Raw genomic sequence first — 21,801 nt, forward strand, 5'->3', positions numbered from 1 at the left:
GGAGGAAACCGAAGAACTCGGAGAAAACCCACGCAGGTCACGGGGAGAACGTACAAACTCCATACAGACGGCGCCCGTAGTCGGGATCGAACCTGAGTCTCCGGCGCTGCATTCGCTGTAAAACAGCAACTCTACCGCTGTGCCACCGTGCCGCCCTTCCTCCCACATCTCAAAGAAATGCGGGCTTGTAGCTTAATTGGCCAATGTAAATCACCCCTTGTGTGTAGGGAGTGGATGATAAAATAGATAACATAGAACTAGTGTGAACAGGTGATCGATGGTCGGGCTGGACTTGGTGGGCTGAAGGGATCTGGGAGTGCAAGTACATAGTTCCTTGAAAGTGGCGTCACGGGTAGATAGGTGGTCAAATTGACCTTTGGCACATTGGCCTTCATCAGTCAGAGTATCAGGTAAAGAAGTTGGGAGGTCATGTTGCAGTTATTTAAGATGTTGGTGAGGCGGCATTTCGAGTATTGTGTTCAGTCCTGGGCACAATGTTACCGAAAAGATGTCAAGTTGGAAATGGTACAGAGAAGACTCACAACGATGTTGCCAGGACTGGAGTGTCTGAGCTGTAGGGAGTGGTTGAGTCAGCTGAGACTCTATCCCTTGGAGCGCAGGAGGATGCGGGATGCATACATACGTCATCACATCACTGAAAGAACTCTACCTCCGACCAGCCCATCCCAGTTAATTTTGTACATTTATAGGGACTGAAAACTCGAAAGATCTTTCAAAGGTAGAAGGCAAAACAGCAGAATCTTTTTAGAAATGTCCCTGGCAATCAGCCACTGCTTGTGCTGAGATGACAGAGTTTGCATTGTTGCATTTTTCCGCTGTGCTCACCCTCTGCCCTCTGTTCTCTGACAAAGGTCCTGGTTGGCACTGAGCTCCACAGATAGAAGCTCGAAGAGGCACAGTGGTGCAAAGCGGTAGAGCTACTGCCTTACTGCAAAGAAACCTGGCTTCGATCCTGACTGCGGGTGCTGACTGTACGGAGTTTGTACGTTCTCCCTGTGACCTGCGTGGGTTTTCTAAGAAATGTTCGTTTTCCTCCCACATTCCAAAGACCTACAGCTTTGTGGGTTAATTGGCTTGGTATAAATGTAAATTGTCCCTAGTGTATGTAGGGTCGTGTTGGTGTGCGGGGATCGCTGGTGGGCGCGGACTTGGTGGGTCGAAGGGCCTGTTTCCGCACTGTATCTCCAAACCAAACCAAACCAATCCAAACCAAACCAAACCAAACCAAACCAAACCAAACCAAACCAAACCAAACCAAACCAAACCAAACCAAACCAAACCAATCCAAACCAAACCAAACCAAACCAAACCAAACCAAACCAAACCAAACCAAACCAAACCAAACCAAACCAAACCAAACCAAACCAAACCAAACCAAACCAGACCAAGCCAAACCAAACCAAACCAAGCCAAACCAAACCAAACCAAGCCAAACCAAACCAAACCAAACCAAACCAAACCAAACCAAACCAAACCAGACCAAGCCAAACCAAACCAAACCAAACCAAACCAAACCAAACCAAACCAAACCAAACCAGACCAGACCAGACCAGACCAGACCAGACCGGACCAGACCAGACCAGACCAGACCAGAGGTTGCCCTCTGTCCCATTGGGGCCCTGGAGTGAGGTGCAGGGTGATGGACATCTGAAGTGTTGTGTTCCTGTCATGTCTCTCCCCACCATCTCTCCGGGTGAATGCAGACTCGAACCTCCTTGGCTGCAAGGCACAGGTTAAAGTGGTGCTGCTTTGCAGCGAGGGGCATGGATTGGAAGGGATGTTCCCACTCCCAACGACAGGTTTCCGTCAGTGCAAAGTGCAGCATGTGTATCTGGAACGTATATTTGGTGGAGCTGCTTTGGCATTCTAACTTTTGCTACCTTCTTTCAGAATGGTTGTCAAAAATTACAGGAGGGCCTAGATCGTTTGGGCAGGTGGGCTGAGGAATGATTGATAGAATTTGAGAAAGGTTGAGAGAGTTTTACACAGAGATATAGGAGGTGTTGTATTTTGGGAAGTCTAACACGTGCAGGACCCACACAGTGAATGGTCGGGAGAGAATTCCACAGAATGAGGCAGAGAATTCCACAGATTCACAACTCTCTGACTGAAAACGTTTTTCCTCATCTCCGTTCTAAGTGGTCTACCCCTTATTCTTAAACTGTGGCCCCTTGTTCTCAACATTGGAAACATGTTTCCTGCCTCTAACGTGTCCAACCCCTTAATAATCTTATACGTTTCGATAAGATCCCCTCTCATCCTTCTAAATTCCAGTGTATACAAGCCTAGTCGCTCCAGTCTTTCAACATATGACAATCCCGCCATTCCGGGAATTAACCTAGTAAACCTACGCTGCACGCCCTCAATAGCAAGAATATCCTTCCTCAAATTTGGAGACCAAAACTGCACACAGTATTCCAGGTGCGGTCTCACTAGGGCCCTGTACAACTGCAGAAGGACCTCTTTGATCCTATACTCAACTCCTCTCGTTATGAAGGCCAACATTCCATTGGCTTTCTTCACTGCCTGCTGTACCTGCATGCTTCCTTTCAGTGACTGAAAGGACCTTACGACTCCTAACAGCCATTAAAGATCAGGACAGCAAAACAGTTAACATCTCAATTTTTGAACCGTTTGATAACAGATGATATTAACGATTTATAGTGTTGCATCTAATGCATGCTAGTATTAGCAATGGGCTGCAAAGTTTTGTTCATATCATGGAAATGGCAATATCGACGCAATTTAATTTGTTCATTCAAATTGTTTCTCATTCCCTGCAGGCAGATTTTGTGTGGCTTGGCCTTCCCTGTCACGAACAAGCTGCTCATTATTGCGCTGCCTGTTTTTCCGAGTCTGCAGAATGCCACATATTGCAAGGAACAAATTGGTATGCCTGGGAATCATCAATTATCTCCTAACGTTGCGAAATTCAGAAATGAATTTTACAACAAAGGAAGAGAAATACGACAGTTGAGCTGGTATAAAGGACGCAGAGGGGGAAGAGTTGCCAGAACGCACAGCACTCATGGATCCAAAGAACAGCTACTGAGTTTTTAAAATAGCATTCTCATACGTAGGAGGGAACTACAGATGCTGGATTACACCAAAGATACAGTAGACACAAAATGCTCCAGTAACTCAGCGGGACAGGCAGCATCTCTGGAGATAGACACAAAATGCTGGAGTAATAGACAATAGACAATAGACAATAGACAATAGACAATAGGTGCAGGAGGAGGCCATTCGGCCCTTCGAGCCAGCACCACCATTCAATGTGATCATGGCTGATCATTCTCAATCAGTACCCCGTTCCTGCCTTCTCCCCATACCCCCTGAATCTGCTATCCTTAAGAGCTCTATCTAGCTCTCTCCAGAATGCATTCAGAGAATTGGCCTCCACTGCCTTCTGAGGCAGAGAATTCCACAGATTTACAACTCTCTGACTGAAAAAGTTTTTCCTCATCTCCGTTCTAAATGGCCTACCCCTTATTCTTAAACTGTGGCCCCTTGTTCTGGACTCCCCCAACATTGGGAACATGTTTCCTGCCTCTAATGTGTCCAGCCCCTTAATAATCTTATACGTTTCGATAAGATCCCCTCTCATCCTTCTAAATTCCAGTGTAGATTTAGATTTAGAGATACAGCACAGAAACAGGCCCTTCAACCCACCGGGTCCGCGCCGCCCAGCGATCCCCGCACACACTAACACTATCCTACACCCACTAGGGACAATTTTTACATTTGCCCAGCCAATTAACCTACATACCTGTACGTCTTTGGAGTGTGGGAGGAAACCGAAGATCTCGGAGAAAACCCACGCAGGTCACGGGGAGAACGTACAAACTCCGTACAGACGGCGCCCGTAGTCAGGATTGAACCTGAGTCTCCGGCGCTGCATTCGCTGTAAGGCAGCAACTCTACCGCGGCGCCACCGTGCCGCCCACCGTGTGTATACAAGCCCAGCTGCTGCAGTCTTTCAACATATGACAGTCCCGCCATTCCGGGTCAGGCAGCACCTCTGGAGAGAAGGAATGGGTAACGTTTCGGGTCGAGACCCTTGTTCAGACGTTCTCATGCGCTGGCCTTGCTCATAAATAATTTGATTTCTAAACATATAGTACAGCAGGTGAAAGCTCATGATAAAATGATCAGGCCATTCCTGCCGTTTCGTGCTGGAGAGAGGTCTGGAGTTTAAAAGGATGAGAGGGGATCTTATAGAAACATACAAAATTATAAAAGGACTGGACAGGCTAGATGCAGGAAAAATGTTCCCAATGTTGGGCGAGTCCAGGACCAGGGGCCACAGTCTTTGAATAAAGGGGAGGCCATTTAAAACTGAGGTGAGAAGGAACCTTTTCACCCAGAGAGTTGTGAATTTGTGGAATTCTCTGCCACAGAGGGCAGTGGAGGCCAAATCACCGGATGGATTTAAGAGAGAGTTCGATAGAGCTCTGGGGGGCTAGTGGAGTCAATGGATATGGGGAGAAGGCAGGCACGGGTTACCGATTGGGGATGATCAGCCATGATCACAATGAATGGTGGTGCTGGCATGAAGGGCCGAATGGCCTCCTCCTGCACCTATTTTCTATGTTTCTATGTTTCTAGAGGTAGACAGAATGGCAGACCAGACAGGAAACATGTTCCCAATGTTGGGGGAGTCCAGAACAAGGGGCCACAGTTTAAGAATAAAGGGTAGGCCATTTAGAACGGAGATGAGGAAAAAAAATTCACTCCGAGAGTGTTGTAAATCTGTGGAATTCTCTGCCTCAAAAGGCAGTGGAGGCCAATTCTCTGAATGCATTCAAGAGAGAGCTGGATAGAGCTCTTAAGGATAGCGGAGTCAGGGGGTATGGGGAGAAGGCAGGAACGGGGTACTGATTGAGAATGATCAGCCATGATCACATTGAATGGTGGTGCTGGCTCGAAGGGCCGAATGGCCTCCTCCTGCACCTATTGTCTATTGCCTATTGTCTATTGTCTTTGGAGTGTGGGAGGAAACCGAAGATCTCGGAGAAAACGCACGCGGTCACGGGGAGAACGTGCAAACTCCGTACACACATAGTCGGGATCAAACCCGGGTCTCTGTCACTGTAAGCGCTGTAAGGCAGCAACTCTGCCACTGCACCATCGTGCTCTTGTTTCTTAACACTCTAAATAGAAATGGCTTTGCTGCAAAGGAAAGAAAGCACTTGCCTTAATCTCAGGATATCCCAAAACAGTTCACAATTGAGGATCTCAATGCTCAATCTTTCTTACAATGCAGCAGAAAGATCACGACCATATAAATGGTTCAGGTAGTTGAGAGGGGTAAATGTTATCCAGGAACATTTCATCCGAGACTGAACCTTTCCGCTGGTTTATATCTTACCTGAAAATTGACAATTACAGGATGTCAACAACTCCTTAATATCGCTCCAAAATTACCCTGGCTTTCTGTTGCAGCAATAATATTGCAGAAATTTTATAAGGCAGGCTTTATTTTTTTCTCTTCGTATCTATGAGTCATTCATTGAAGGTAGGTGGTTGCAGATGCATTCACAATTAAATTACGTACTCTCTCTGTCTGTATGTTGACACACAGGCATTGATTTTCTCATTCAAACAATGATGAATCGATAGAGTAGGGCTGAACGTTTAGGTTTAGTCCTAAATTGGTCAATTATTTGGAGTGGATTCAAATTTTAATTTAGACAATAGACAATGGACAATAGGTGCAGGAGTAGGCCAATCGGCCCTTCGAGCTAGCACCGCCATTCAATGTGATCATGGCTATCTAGCTCTATCGAGAGCATTCAGAGAATTGGCCTCCACTGAGGCAGAGAATTCCACAGATTTACAACTCTGAGTGAAAAAGCTTTTTCCTCATCTCCGTTCTAAATGGCCGACCCCTTATTCTTAAACTGTGGCCCCTGGTTCTGGAGATTTAAGATTTTGTTTTTTAATTTTAATTCTCATTTTTATTTAATTTATTTAATACTGTGGCTACTGGAGATGCTGCCTCGTAGAGCCAGACAACTTAGTTCAATCCTGACTTTGGACGCCGTCTGTGCAGTGTTTGCACATTCTCCCTGCGATCATGTGGGTTTTCAGTGGTCTCCTCCAACATCCAAAAGACGTGTGGGTTTGTGGCTTAATTGGCTTCTGTAAAATTGACCCAAGTTTGTGGGGAGTCGATGAGACAGTGGGATAACATAGAACTAATGTGAATGGCTGATCAGTAGTCAGCTGAAGAAGGGTCTCGACCCGAAACGTCACCCATTCCTTCTCTCCCGAGATGCTGCCTGACCTGCTGAGTTACTCCAGCATTTTGTGAATAAATCGATTTGTACCAGCATCTGCAGTTATTTTCTTATACTATACTATAATCTATACTATACTATAATCTCTAAACTAAACTAAGCTAGTTTGTATTGGTAATGGCCATGCTGCTTAGAGTCATTTAGAGGCACAGTGCTGGAAACAGGCCCTTCGGCCCACATGGTCTGTTGGACCTGCGATCCCTGCACATTAACCCTATCCTGCACGCACGAGGGACAATTTACATTTATACCAAGACAATTAACCTAGAAACCTGTACGTCTTTGGAGCGTGGGAGGAAACCAAAGATCTCGGAGGAAACCCACGTGGGTCACGGGGAGAACGTACAAACTCCGTACAGACAAGCCCCCGTAGTCGGGATCAAACCCGGGTCCCTGGCGCTGTAAGGCAGCAACTCTACCGCTGCACCACTGTGCCGCCCAAAAACGGTATGTTCTAAATCATATGTCATCTGAAGGATTGGATTGATTACTAACGACACTTTTTGGCAAATACCTGAAGAAATCCATTCTTTGTCATTTTTGTTAGGTATATGGGGGGAGAAACATAGAAACATTTAAAATAGGTGCAGGAGGAGGCCATTTAGCCCTTCGAGCCTGCACCGCCATTCAATATGATCATGGCTGATCATCCAGCTCAGTATCCCGTACCTGCCTTCTCTCCATACCCCCGGATCCCTTTAGCCACAAGGGCCACATCTAACTCCCTCTTAAATATAGCCAATGAACTGGCCTCAACTACCTTCTGTGGCAGAGAATTCCACAGACTCACCACTCTCTGTGTGAAAAAAAACGTTCTCATCTCGGTCCTAAAAGACTTCCATACCCCCTTATCCTTAAGCTGTGATCCCTGGTTCTGGACTTCCCCAACATCGGGAACAATCTTCCCGCATCTAGCCTCTCCAACCCCTTGAGAATTATATATGTTTCAATAAGATCCCCCCTCAGTCTTCTAAATTCCAGCGAGTATAAGCCTAGTCTATCCAGTCTTTCTTCATATGAAAGTCCTGCCATCCCAGGGATCAATCTGGTGAACCTTCTCTGTACTCCCTCTAAGGCTAGAATGTATTTCCTCAGATTAGGAGACCAAAACTGTACACAATACTCCAGGTGCGGTCTCACCAAGGCCCTGTACAACTGCAGCAGAACCTCCCTGCTCCTATACTCAAATCCTCTTGCTATGAATGCTAACATACCATTCGCTTTCTTCAGGGAGGGTAGAATGGAGGTGAATACCACAGGAATCTTGAATCAGGAATCTTGAAGTTTAGAAGTTTGAAAATAGTGATCTCCATCTTTTTGTTGCATTCTCAACAGGACTCAGCAGAAGATGAAGCATTGTGGACGGAATATGTTTCAAAACCTGGACAAGCTTTTGCTACCACTTTTGTATGTCCTTGTAAGTCACAGGATCTCTGTCCATCTCATAGAGTCATAGTGTCATACAACGTGGAAACAGGCACTTTGGCCCACCGTGCATATACCGACCAACATGCCCCATCAGTCTGATGAAGGGTCTCGACCCGAAACGTCACCCATTCCTTCTCTCCTGAGATGCTGCCTGACCTGCTGAGTTACTCCAGCATTTTGTGAATAAATGCCCCATCTACACTAGTCCCACCTGCCTGTGTTTGGCCCATATCCCTCTAAGCCTATCCAATCCATGTACCCATCAAAATGTTTCTTAAATGTCACGATGGGACCAGCCTCAACTACCTCCTCTGGCAAGCTCGTTCCATATACCCACCACTTTTGTCCCCTTCACCTTAAACTATGCACTCTGGTCCTCGATTCATCTACTCTGGGCAAGATGCTCTGTGCATCTACCCGATCTATTCCTCTCATGATCTAATACGCCTCTATGAGATCAGGTCTCATCCTCATGTGCTCCAAGGAATAGAGTCCCAGCCTACTCAACCTCTCCTTATTGCTCACACCTTCTGAGCCTCTGACACTTTAATAGAAACATAGAAACATAGAAAATAGGTGCAGGAGTAGGCCATTCGGCCCTTTGAGCCTGCACCGCCGTTCAATATGATCATGGCTGATCATCCAGCTCAGTATCCTGTACCTGCCTTCTCTCCATACCCCCTGATCCCTTTAGCAAAAAGGGCCACATCTAACTCCCTCTTAAATATAGCCAATGAACTGGTCTCAACTACCTTCCGTGGCAGAGAATTCCACAGACTCACCACTCTCTGTGTGAAGAAATGTTTTCTCATCTCGGTCCTAAAAGACTTCCCCCTTATCCTTAAGCTGTAACCCCTGGTTCTAGACTCCCCCAACATCGGGAACAATCTTCCCGCATCTAGCCTCTCCAACCCCTTAAGAATTTTATATGTTTCTATAAGATCCCCCCTCAGTCTTCTAATGTTGTCCTTTTCTAAATCCACAGTGTTCAAAATATCTCCTGTTGTTTTCGTGAGGTACTGTGAAGGGTTGCTTTCCAAGCCAACGCAAGAGGACCATTAGAGTGAATGTGAACTCAAGCCAGGTCAATTGTTTTGAGAGAGGCGACGCAGTTTAATCCACAAAACATTTCAGCATTTTGCAAACCCAATACCAAATCATTAAGTTTCAGATTTAACACACATGCAACATAATGCAATTAGGAAAGCACAAAGGGACACAGCTCAAGCCGATTCGATGTCCTCGTGCAACGACAGTAATTATAAATATTAATACTTCAGAATCATAAGGTTTCTCGACACGTCAAACCAAAGCATCAAGGTTGAAACAAGGAATTGCAGATGTCAGTTAATACACGAAAAGACAAAAAGTGCTGGAGTAACTGAGCAGGTCAGGCAACACCTCTGGAGAATATGGATAGGTGACATTTCCAGGTCGAGATCTTTCGTCTGAAGAAGGGTCTCGACCGAAAACACCACCTGTCCATGTTCTCCAGAGATGTTGCCTGACCTGCTCAGTCACTCCAGCACTTTGTGTCCTTCAATACATTAAGGTACTAGATAGAAACGTAAGTGTTGCTCAGCAAATATGTCAACACATTTTGCCGTTTTACAGCTGTTTTTCAGAATGGCTTTGTGAAAGACATGTTTACTAATAAGGACCGAGTGAACACTTCTTCTAATATCGATATTTCGGATTGTTATTTCGTCAGTCCTAAGAAGTTCTCCAAGGCCACAGCACAATGGATGTTGCTCCTGCATCTAAAGCATCCTATCAATAGACAATAGGTGCAGGAGGAGGCCATTCGGCCCTTCGAGCCAGCACCGCCATTCAATGTGATCATGGCTGATCATTCTCAAACAGTACCCCATTCCTGCCTTCTCCCCATACCCCCTGACTCCGCTATCCTTAAGAGCTCTATCCAGCTCTCTCTTGAATCACGATGCAACACAACATGATTTGGCAACTGCTCTGCCCAAGACTGCAATAAATTGCAGAGAGTTTTGGACGCAGTCCAGTCCATCATACAAATCAGTCTTATCCACCCATCCTACACCAACCTCCATCAACTCCATCTACACTTCATGCCTCGGGAAAGCTGCCAACATAAACAAGTATCAATTACAAGCAAGTCAATTCCTTTTCTACTCTCTCTCATCGGGAAATACAAAAGAACATACAAAAACTTCAAAGCACATTCCATCAGATTCAGGAACAGCTTAATCCCCACAGTTACATAGAAACATAGAAAATAGGTGCAGGAGTAGGCCATTCGGCCCTTCGAGCCTGCACTGCCATTCAATACGATCATGGCTGATCATCCAACTCAGTAACCTGTACCTGCCTTCTCTCCATACCCCCTGATCCCTTTAGCCACAAGGGCCACATCTAACTCCCTCTTAAATATAGCCAATGAACTGGCCTCAACTACCTTCTGTGGCAGAGAATTCCACAGATTCACCACTCTCTGTGTGAAAAATAAAATTCTCATCTTGGTCCTAAAAGACTTCCCCCTTATCCTTAAACTGTGACCCCTTGTTCTGGACTTCCCCAACATCGGGAACAATCTTCCTGCATCTAGCCTGTCCAACCCCTTAAGAATTTTGTAAGTTTCTATAAGATCCCCCCTCAATCTTCTAAATTCCAGCAAGTACAAGCCGAGTCTATCCAGTCTTTCTTCATATGAAAGTCCTGCCATCCCAGGAATCAATCCAGACAAGTGAAGGACCTCTCATGCGCTAAGGGATGCAGTGTCGAGCTTCCGGTCTACCTAGTTACGGCATTTGCACTTTTTTTATCTGCTCGTTCTCTGTGGATGTAGCACGGTATTCTGCACTGTCACCTTTCCCTTTTTGCCCTCCCTTTTGTACTTGATGGTATTCATGCAAACCAATCCTTTTCACTGTGTCTCACCACACATGGCAATAATACACCAAATACCAATAAAGGGCGGGTTCTTGACGTCCACATTCATGGATGTCCTTCTCAATTCTTCAGGCCAGACAGAGAAGGCCACATCCTGCACGCATCAACTGCCAGTAGCAGCTTCTTGAACATGCCAAAACATTTGTGCCTCAGGCCACTGAAGATATCACGGCAAGAATTTGCAGACCGTTGCAACCGTTCTGCCTGGCCACAGGGACATTGTGTACAGGTGACTCCAGAGGAAACCAAGATATTCCGTTTCTACATCTCAAGATTGAATCTGGGGTTCTGACAGAGATACACGAAGAATCTTGCAACCGGGCACTCAGAAGACAGCAAGTATACAGGTCAGAGGACTAGGTTCCATCCTGACCTCGAGTGCTGCCTGCGTGGAGTTTGTACATTCTCCCTGTGACCTTATGGGTTCCATCTGGGCGATCCAGCTTTCTCCCACGTCCCAAGGGCATGCATGTCTATAGGTCAATTGGCCTCTGTAAATTGTCCCGAGTGTGCAGGGATTGAATGCAAAAGCGGGATAATCCTCGAGGGTGAACGGGGTGGTCGGTGCGAACTTGCTGGACCGATGACCCTGTTTCCATCCTCAAACTTCAAACAAACAATCAAGCATCCTTGTAACTCTTCTCCACATTCTTTCCAGCTCAACAGCATCTTTTCTATTGCAGAGTGACCACAGCTGAGCACAAGTGTGGCCTCACAAACATAATTACACAACTGTAACATCCGGACTGTCAAAGCAGCCACAGCCAGACATAAAAACAGCATTTTTACACGAGTAGTAATTCTACTCAATAACCAATGTCTGTAGTCTCTTTTTTGCTCTGGTTTATTTTCACCCACATGTTTCGACCGTAATGTTGTGTCCATATAACCATATAACCATATAACAATTACAGCACGGAAACAGGCCCGTTCGGCCCTACCAGTCCACGCCGACCACTTTCTTCAGAGGGAGGAAACCGAAGATCTTATTGTTTTGATGTGTTTATGCTTTATTCTTAATTGTTAACTGTATGTTTGTGTTGTCATTTGTGAGCGGAGCACCAAGGCACATTCCTTGTATATGCACATACTTGGCCAATAAACTTATTCATTATTATTATTAACAGAACATCACAACTCCTGTATTCAATTCCCAGAGTGATGAAGGCCAGGGTACTAAGAAAAACCCCTTCACCATCCTAACTAACCTGTGACCCCCATTTTCAAGGAACGATGTGCGTGTATTCCTGGATCTGCCTGCTCCACGACACTCCCCTGGGCCCGACCATTCACCATTCGATTTAGAGATACAGATTTAGAGATACAGCGCGGAAACAGGCCCTTCGGCCCACCGGGTCCGCGCCAGCCAGCGATCCCCGCACATTAACACTATCCTACACACACTAGGGACAATTTTTACATTTACCCAGTCAATTAACCTACACACCTGTACGTCTTTGGAGTGTGGGAGGAAACCGAAGATCTCGGAGAAAACCCACGCAGGTCACGGGGAGGACGTACAAACTCCGTACAGACGGCGCCCGTAGTCAGGATCGAACCTGAGTCTCCGGCGCTGCATTCGCTGTAAGGCAGCAACTCTACCGCTGCGCCACCGTGCCGCCAATTGATGCTCCTGCCCTGGTTTGACTTCCCAAAATGCAGCACCTTACACTTATCTGAATGAAGCTTCAATCCATTTCTCAGTCCATTTGCCCAGCTGATTAAGGTCCCTCTGCAATCATTGATAACCATCCTCGCTGTCAAAGATACCACCTATTATAGTGCTATCAGCAAACTTACCAGGCAAACCATCAGGCACATCTCTCATCACAAGCCTTCAGTCTAAAACAAAAAAACAACCTTCCACTGCCACACCACAGATGGAATACAGGAAAGAGATTCAGAACCCTGGTGAGACCACATCTGGAGTATTGTGTACAGTTTTGGTCTCCTAATTTGAGGAAGGACATCCTTGTAATTGAGGCAGTGCAGCGTAGGTTCACGAGATTGATCCCTGGGATGGCGGGACTGTCACATGAGGAAAGATTGAAAAGACTAGGCTTGTATTCACTGGAGTTTAGAAGGATGTGAGGGGATCTTATAGAGACGTATAAAATTGTAAAAGGACTGGACAAGCTAGATGCAGGAAAAATGTTCCCAATGTTGGGGGAGTCCAGAACCAGGGGCCTCATACAGTCTTAGAATAAAGGGGAGGCCATTTAAAACTGAGGCGAGAAGGAACTTTTTCACCCAGAGAGTTGTGAATTTGTGGAATTCTCTGCCACAGAGAAGCAGTGGAGGCCAAATCACTGGATGGATTTAAGAGAGAGTTAGATAGAGCTCTGGGGGCTAGTGGAATCAAGGGATATGGGGAGAGGTTGGGCACAGGTTACTGATTGTGGATGACCAGCCATGATCACAATGAATGGCGGTGCTGGCTCGAAGGGCCGAATGGCCTCCTCCCGCACCTATTTTCTATGTTTCTATGTTTCTAGAACCTCGTAACCTGGTGCCAACCTTTCCCTCAATGTCAGCGTTTGACATACCGCAGTGTCCATTGAAGGCACCAAAGTAGAGATGGTTGAAAGCTTCAAGTTCTCAACAGTAAATACCACCAGCGACTCACCCCGGATAGCCATATCACAGCAATGGCCAAGAATGCAGACCATCCCCTCTACTTCCTCAGAAGGCTGAGGGAGACCGGCACGTCAACAACTACTCTCACCAACTTCTACGGACGCGCTGTGGAAAAGCATCCTATTGGGATGCACCACAACTTGGTTTGGGAACAGCTCCTTCCAAGACCCCAAGAAATTGCAGAGGGTTGTGGACGTAGCCCAGACCATCACGCAAACCAACCTCCCTTCCATTGACTCCACCTACACTTCACGCTGCCTCCAGCATAATCAAGGACCAGTCTCGTCTCACCCCGGCCACTCCCTCTTCTCCCCTCTCCCATCAGGCGAGAGGCATAGAAGTGTGAAAAAGCGCGCCTCCAGTTTCAGGGAGAGTTTCTTTGGAGCTGTTATCAGGCAACTGAACCATCCTCTCGCCAACGAGAGAGCGGTCCTGCCCGGTCCTGAAAGGTCAGTATGGGAATGGGAAGGGGAGTTAAAGTGTTTGGCAACCGGGAGATCACGTAGGCCAAGATGGACTGAGAATAGATGAGACATGTTAGTCGGTGGGTGGAGGGCCTGTTTCCATGTTGTATGGAGACTCTCTGCGACTCTGCTATTCTTGAATGGGGTATGGGGAGAAGGCAGGAACGGGGTACTGATTGAGAATGATCAGCCATGATCACATTGAATGGTGGTGCTGGCTCGAAGGGCCGAATGGTCTCCTCCTGCACCTATTGTCTATTGTCATTGGAGACTCTCGGACAACCTTTTATCGGACTTTACTGGACTTTATCTGGCATTAAATGTTAGTCTAGTCCCTTTATCCTGTACATAGTACACTGTGATTGAAACCAGGTACAGTCTATTTGCCGACTGGAGTGGCAGGCAACAAAAAGCTATTCACTGTGTGTCGGTACACGCGGCAGTAACATTCTAAACTAAAACTAAAGTAAACTAAACACTATTTCCTACCACAAAGCCAATTCTGTGTGCAGACAGCAAGCATGGATCGTCATGTAGCTGTCCAACCACAGCTGTTAGGTTTACTGGTCTGGAGTTTACACTTTTCTATTTTCAGCTTTTCTGAAATAGAGGCACACGATTAGCCTCGCCTATCCATGTCCTCCAGAAATGCAGCCTGACATGCTGGGTTACTTCAGCACTTTCTGCGCCCTTCTTTTCCTTTCTCGTGGTCCAGGGTTCCTTACTCGTAACTGTTTTGGCCTTCACTCTCACAGGAACATGAATATCTCGAAATCTCTCTGTGTCACGCTTTTAAAATCGTCTCACTTTCTGGAATGTTCCTTTGCCTGCAAAGAATTTACTCCAATCAACTTTAGCAAGTTCCCGTCTGATATCATCAAAATTGGCCCTAGGCCCGATTTGGAACTTCGACTTGTGGGCCCGCCCCGCCCTCATACGTAAAGCTAATAAAACTGTGGTTGCGGGTCCAAAAAGGCTAACCCAGTGACACTTCGATCATTTGCCTTGTGTTTTCCTAAAGACCAGGACTATCCCAACGTTTAAGAAACAGTTAGACAGGTACATGGATAGGACAGGTTTGGAGGGATATGGGCCACACGCTGGCAGGTGAGACGAGTGTAGCTGGAACATGTTGGCCGGTTTGGGCCGAAGAGCCTGTTTCCACGCTGCATCACTCTATGACTCTATGACTAAGACTGGGTCTAGTTTTGCCCTGTCCCTCTAATGTATCACCTGAGGAACTTTATCTCAATATATTTGATAAATGACACCTGATCCTAGTCCTTGGCACTCTGGCAATCCCAGTCTATATTGGGAAAGTTAAAATCTCCAACTATGGCAACCCAATTAGTCTGCCAGTATATTTGTTTCTCTAATTCCCATTGACAATTTTGGGCCATATAGTACAACACAATATTGGGGTGGTTACGGTGGCACTACGGACTTCCCTAAACCCCCGTGGGTTTTCTCCAAGAACTTCTGTTTCCCCCCCACGCTCCAAAGACATGCAGGTTTGTAGGTTAATTGACTTGGTATAGTTGTAAATTGTCCCTGGTGTGCGTGCAGGATAGTGTTAGTGTGCGGGGATTGCTGGTCGGCGCGGACTCGGTGGGCCGAAGGGCCTGTTTCCGCGCGGTATCTCTCAACTAAACCAAACTAAACTAAACAAGGTGATTATCCCTTTTATTGCTCAGCTCAATCCATTTAGCTTCCTGTCTGGACAATCCTTCGGGAATGTCATCTCAGACTCGTGCTGTGATGTTGTTCTTAATTAATAAAGAAAGTCCCCTCTTCTTTTACCCTCCACATCGTCTAACCTCTAACACCTGTACTCTGACACATTAAGCTGCTGGACCTGTTCCTCCCTTTGCCAGGTTTCTAGATTGACCATTACATCCCAGTCGCACTATCCTATGCATGCACTGAGCTCACCTGCCTTAACTGTCAGGCCTCTTGCATTGAAGTGCACACAATTTGATCCAACCATTTTTCACCTCACCCTGCCTTTCCCGTCTACTGAACTTGCAGTCCTTGACTTCTATACTGACTTTCATCCTCCCACCTGCGTCATCACTGCATTGGAGCCCGTTCCCTTATCTTTATGTTTTTGATACCCCTGTCATGAGAAAAAAGATTCTTCTCATTTTTATCTACCTCTATCGGGTCATCCCTCCCTCTTCTTTGCTCTTAGGACAACAAGCCAACCCTATCCTCTCTCTCTCCGTAACTAAAGTCGTCCATTTGGAGTATTGTGTGCAGTCGTGGTCACCCCATTACAGGAATGATGTAGAGGGCGTTTGAGGGCGTGCAGCGTAGGTTTACTAGGTTAATTCCCGGAATGGCGGGACTATCATATGTTGAAAGACTGGAGCGACTAGGCTTGTATACACTGGAATTTAGAAGGATGAGAGGAGATCTTATCGAAACGTATAAGATTATTAAGGGGTTAGACACGTTAGAGGCAGGAAACATGTTCCCAATGTTGGGGGAGTCCAGAACGAGGGGCCACAGTTTAAGAATAAGGGGTAGGCCATTTAGAACTGAGATGAGGAAAAACTTTTTCAGTCAGAGAGTTGTGAATCTGTGGAATTCTCTGCCTCAGAAGGCAGTGGAGGCCAATTCTCTGAATGCATTCAAGAGAGAGCTAGATAGAGCTCTTAAGGATAGCGGAGTCAGGAGGTATGGGGAGAAGGCAGGAATGGGGTACTGATTGAGAATGATCAGCCATGATCACATTGAATGGCGGTGCTGGCTCGAAGGGCCGAACGGCCTCCTCCTGCACCTATTGTCTATTGTCTAGAGGCTTTGAAGAGGAGGTTTGCCGGAATGCTGCCTGGATTAGAGGGTTTCCTTTACAGGGAGAGGTTGTTTAGATTTGGATTGTTTTCCCTGGATCGTCAGAGGTTGAAGAGAGACTTGATAGAAGTATATAACATTATGAGAGGCACAGATAGGGTAGACAGTCAGAACCTGGGTGGAATGTCCAACATTAGAGGGAATAGCTGTAAAGTGATAAGGGGAAAGTGTAATGGGGATTAGTTTAGTTTAGTTTAGTTTAGAGATACAGCCCAGGAATCAATCCCTTCAGCCCACCGAGTCCGTGCCGAAACGATCACCCCACACATTCACACTATCAGACACACTAGGGACAATTTGCAGTTTTTGTCGAAGCCAATTGAGGTACAAACCTGCATATCTTTGGAGTGTGTGAGAAAACCGGAGCACCCAGCGAAAACCCACGCGGTCACGGGGAGAACGTACAGACAAACACACACAGTCAGGATGGAGCCCAGTTCTCTGAAGCTGTAAGGCAGCAACTCTACCACTGCGCCACTGTGCCGCACAGTTCTTTTACACACAGGGTGATGGGGACCTGGATCGCATTGCCAGGATGGTACTGGAGGCATGTACGATAGTGACGTTTAAGAGGCTTTTCGATAGGCACATTGAAGTGCAGGCAGTAGAGGGATATGGATGATATACGGGCAAATGAGGTTGGTTAAACTTGGCATAATGTTCAGCACGAACACAGTGGGCTGAAGAGTCCATTCCTGTGGCTGTGCTGTTCTAATGTACCATGTACTCTAATCTGCTCTATTTTTAAATAGTTATTTTACTGATGACTTGCCTAAAGTGTTTGGGCCGGAAGGAAACTGGTGCCCACCACTTAAACATGGAAACATAGAAACATAGAAAATAGGTGCAGGAGGAGGCCATTCGGTCCTTTGAACCAGCACCGTCATTCATTGCGATCATGGCTGATCGCCCACAATCAATAACCCGTGCCTGCCTTCTCCCCATATCCCTTGATTCCATTAGCCCCTAGAGCTCTATCCAACTCTCTCTTAAATCCATCCTGTGATTTGGCCTCCACTGCCCTCTGTGGCAGAGAATTCCACAAGTTCACAACTCTCTGGGTGAAAAGGTCCCTTCTCACCTCAGTTTTAAATTTAAATTTCAATCTCTTAAGGGGTTGGACACGTTAGAGGCAGAAAACATGTTCCCAATGTTGGGGAAGTCCAGAACAAGGGGCCACAGTTTAAGAATAAGGGGTAGGCCATTTAGAACAGAGATGAGGAAAAACTTTTTCAGTCATAGAGTTGTGAATCTGTGGAATTCTCTGCCTCAGAGGGCAGTGGAGGCCAATTCTCTGAATGCATTCAAGAGAGAGCTAGATAGAGCTCTTAAGGATAGCGGAGTCAGGGGGTATGGGGAGAAGGCAGGAACGGGGTACTGATTGAGAATGATCAGCCATGATCACATTGAATGGCGGTGCTGGCTCGAAGGGCCGAATGGCCTCCTCCTTCACCTATTGTCTATTGTCTATTGTCTTGATATAGAATCTGAGCATTTTATTAATTCTACCAATGTCTTTTCAAAAGAACGGGCAGCACCATCATAACAGAACACTGACACGGTCCTAAAAGTAAACACTTTTCATCATTGTGGATAAGAGCAAGGAACTGCATAGCAACCATCTGGAATAACGCATTCGTTAATAGTTGTTCTGACATTTCCTGAGAGCTGGTCACAGATAGAGGAAAAACATAGATCACATGAAGGGAATATTAACATAAAATGAACATTTCAGAGGGGTGACCTGAAGAAATCAGCAACTTGCGGGTCGGAATAAAATTAACAATTCAGCTTATTATCATTAAAAAGTAAGCCTTACTCTTAACATCAGGTAATAGATGCGTAATCTAGACGCCACTCACTCACTCAACATATACAAATCACATCAGTGACTGTGGATTTGTAGATGGTGGTGCTATGATAAGCCTTACTTTATCATCTTTTGCAGGTGGTTACGCAGACAAACAAAGAACACATTTTTTTTTACACGGCATGAATTTTTCTTCAATCATTTCTCGCTTTTTCTTTTTAATGAGACAATTACTTTTGGATTTTTAAGAAAATTGGCAAGCAATGACCAACCACAATCTGCGCACTATTTCACAAAAGATTTAATGTTCTTTCAACATCTTGGTGTATTGGTGTCCAGAAAGAAGTTGCTGGTTTAATATCACATTCTTGCAGACTTGAGAATGGCTCCACAGAGTGAAAGTTACAAAATCTCTGGCACTGTTTCATTCAAGTCTCAAGTTGTTTTCCAGGGTTCAGAAATGATTATCAACGATATTTTTGATCCGTAAAAGGAATCTCTGCATAACAGGATCCTATGGGTTTTTTTTAAATTTCAGAAATATTGGACCATTTTTTCATTTCACTACACATTTATATGTATGTGACAAATAAACGACTATTGACTATGTATGATGTTCAGGATAGGTTACGATGAACATATCCTGGTTGCCTTGGTAACGTTACTCTTCAAACACATTATTCAAAAACAGCCTAAGTATAAATTCTGTGGTCAGTTTTTGTTTTTTTCTAAACTATGGCGTTATAATATCTGTATACTTAATTGATAAAGTTGCCGATTATATATAATATGCAACATCTATTGCTACTGCATACAATCTAATATTCTGAACTAAGGTAAGTAAGCTTGAAGCAAATTCAATGCAGGCTATTTATTCAATGCAGGCTATTTCTTCCCATCAGAGATCGTAAACATTTCTTTTCAACAATTTCCCACCAATATAAGACTGATGACATTTATATTTAACCGTAGAGACCATGTTTTGTTCTCAATAGGTACAGGGCTTATGCAATGCATAATTGACGTATTGTGTTTCAGCTTTCAGTATGTAATAACACTGGTTAGCTAGATCAGCCTTTCAAGATGATAAGATTCCAGATTAAGAGATAACGAAGCACAGTAAATGAAATAAAGGTCTTTTCTGTTCGACAGTTTTCTTTAAGAAATTCGTGTTTTTACTATGCATTTGCAGGGTCAACATTGAAAGGTGATGACACTCGATCTTGAAATGGGATGACCGTAGTCTGCAGACAATTGATGAACAACCGCAAAATGCACTTATAATATGTGCATCATTTTGACTTTAAATGACTGACCCTTAATCCGCAACATTACAAAATCAATTCACGTAAAAGGCCACAAGCACCTTGAAACATTGTCTTTTCTTACCTCAACAAAATGACCGAGGCCAAGTTCTTCTCACATATTATGTATCTGCCTTTCTAGAAGACATGTTTTTCTCCCGTTCTCCCCCTGCTGCTCTAAAGAATGAGCTCACCACCCACACGCAGAGCTGTTAAGTCTCCCATAGCTATGCGATAACCATCCTCTTACTCACAGTTTTGGTCGTGATGCTACACTGCCAGATTGTGTGTGAGGCCATTGGTTGCTGGATCCTTTGACGAAATGTTTCACCTACAGCAAGCAGTGCTGTTCATTCACAAGTATTCAGCAAAAGGTAATGCTTGCCCATCTTAAAGCCGTGTGTGCCCATGATATAATAATATAATTTTTAAAAACTAACTATAAACCTAGCGCTAAAATAATATAAGAAGATAACTGCAGATGCTGGTACAAATCGAAGGTATTTATTCACAAAATGCTGGAGTAACTCAGCAGGTCAGGCAGCATCTCGTGAGAGAAGGAATGGGTGACGTTTCGGGTCGAGACCCTTCTTCAGACTAGCACTAAAATAATCCTGAAATGATCAAAAAAGCTTGCTCTTAAAAATATAAAGCCTTGTTAAAAACCTTGTGACCATGGCAACACAAAATATTATTTGTTGTCGACCAGAGCATTAATATCCAGTTTACAGCTATATACCTTGGAAGGTAATGATAAAAAGTGGCTAAGGAATGTATTTTACACCTATTAATATTCTCATATAAAAGCACAAAATAAATAGTAAGCCCCTCTGCTTCAGCAATCTGGAACAAGGCAAGCAAACAGCAGCAGGTGATAAAACACGTTCTAAATTGTGTTCACAACACACTACTCCACGTCCCCTTTGATCTGTCATTTTCACACCCAACACTTCCATATCTCTCGTTTCCCTCTCCCCTGACTCTCAGTCTGTTGAAGGGTCTCGACCCAAAACATCACCCCTTCCTTCTCTCCAGAGGAGCTGCCTGTCCCGTGAGTTACTCCAGCATTTTGTGTCTACCTTTGCTCTAAACTGTTCCTGTCCATTTACCCATCCGGTTATCTTTTAAAAGTTGCAACTGTATTCGTTTCATTGCTTCATTTTCCAGCTCGTTCCAGATACGGATTATCTTCTGAGTGAAAAAGTTCCCCTGAGGTCCCTCTTAAATCTCTCCCGTCTCACCTTAAGCCTATGCCCCTCCAGCTTTGGAATCATCAGCCTGGGCACAGTGACCATCCACTTCATCCATGCCCCTCACGATATTTTAAATCTCAAAATGGTCACTCCTCAGCCTCCTATGCTCCGAAAGAAAATAACCCAGCCTAGCCATCATCTCCCTATAACTCAAGCTGCAATGCTAGGTAACATCCTGCTAAGTCTTCTCTGCACACTTTCTAAATAAATGTCATCATCTCTATACCTGTTTGCCCAGGTCCCTTTCAGAATGGCCGGCAGTGACTAGTGGGGTACCGCAAGGCTCGGTGCTGGGACCGCAGCTATTTACAATATACATTAATGACTTGGATGGAGGGACTAAAAGTCCCATTAGCAAATTTGCAGATGATACAAAGCTGGGTGGCAGTGTGAACTGTGAGGAAGATGCTATGAGGTTGCAGGGTGACTTGGACAGGTTGTGTGAGTGGGCGGATGCATGGCAGATGCAGTTTAATGTGGATAAGTGTGAGGTTATCCACTTTGGTGGTAAGAATAGGAAGGCAGAGTATTATCTGAATGGTGTCAAGTTAGGAAAAGGGGACGTACAACGAGATCTGGGTGTCCTAGTGCATCAGTCACTGAAAGGAAGCATGCAGGTACAGCAGGCGGTGAAGAAAGCCAATGGAATGTTGGCCTTCATAACAAGAGGAGTTGAGTATAGAGCAAAGAGGTCTTTCTGCAGTTGTACAGGGTCCTAGTGAGACCGCACCTGGAGTACTGTGTGCAGTTTTGGTCTCCAAATTTGAGGAAGGATATTCTTGCTATTGAGGGCGTGCAGCG

At 45.3% G+C, this 21,801-nt stretch overlaps 1 protein-coding gene across 9 annotated transcripts in view; it reads right to left on the reverse strand.

Moving 5' to 3' along the window:
* Positions 1-20,088, reverse strand: part of LOC144592942 (cAMP-regulated phosphoprotein 21-like) — a 164,995-nt gene extending 144,907 nt beyond the window's left edge. For 8 of the 9 annotated variants that reach the window (XM_078398258.1, XM_078398263.1, XM_078398262.1 and 5 more), the window contains exon 1: positions 19,833-19,979. The gene's annotated coding sequence lies outside the window, so the exon portion shown is untranslated. Of the gene's footprint in view, positions 1-19,832; positions 19,980-20,001 lie in introns of those variants that run through there. The other variant, XM_078398257.1, reaches the window with a different exon arrangement.
* Positions 20,089-21,801: the final 1,713 nt, after the last annotated feature.

Source organism: Rhinoraja longicauda, chromosome 4, assembly GCF_053455715.1.
Source record: "Rhinoraja longicauda isolate Sanriku21f chromosome 4, sRhiLon1.1, whole genome shotgun sequence".
Lineage (NCBI taxonomy): Eukaryota > Metazoa > Chordata > Chondrichthyes > Rajiformes > Arhynchobatidae > Rhinoraja > Rhinoraja longicauda.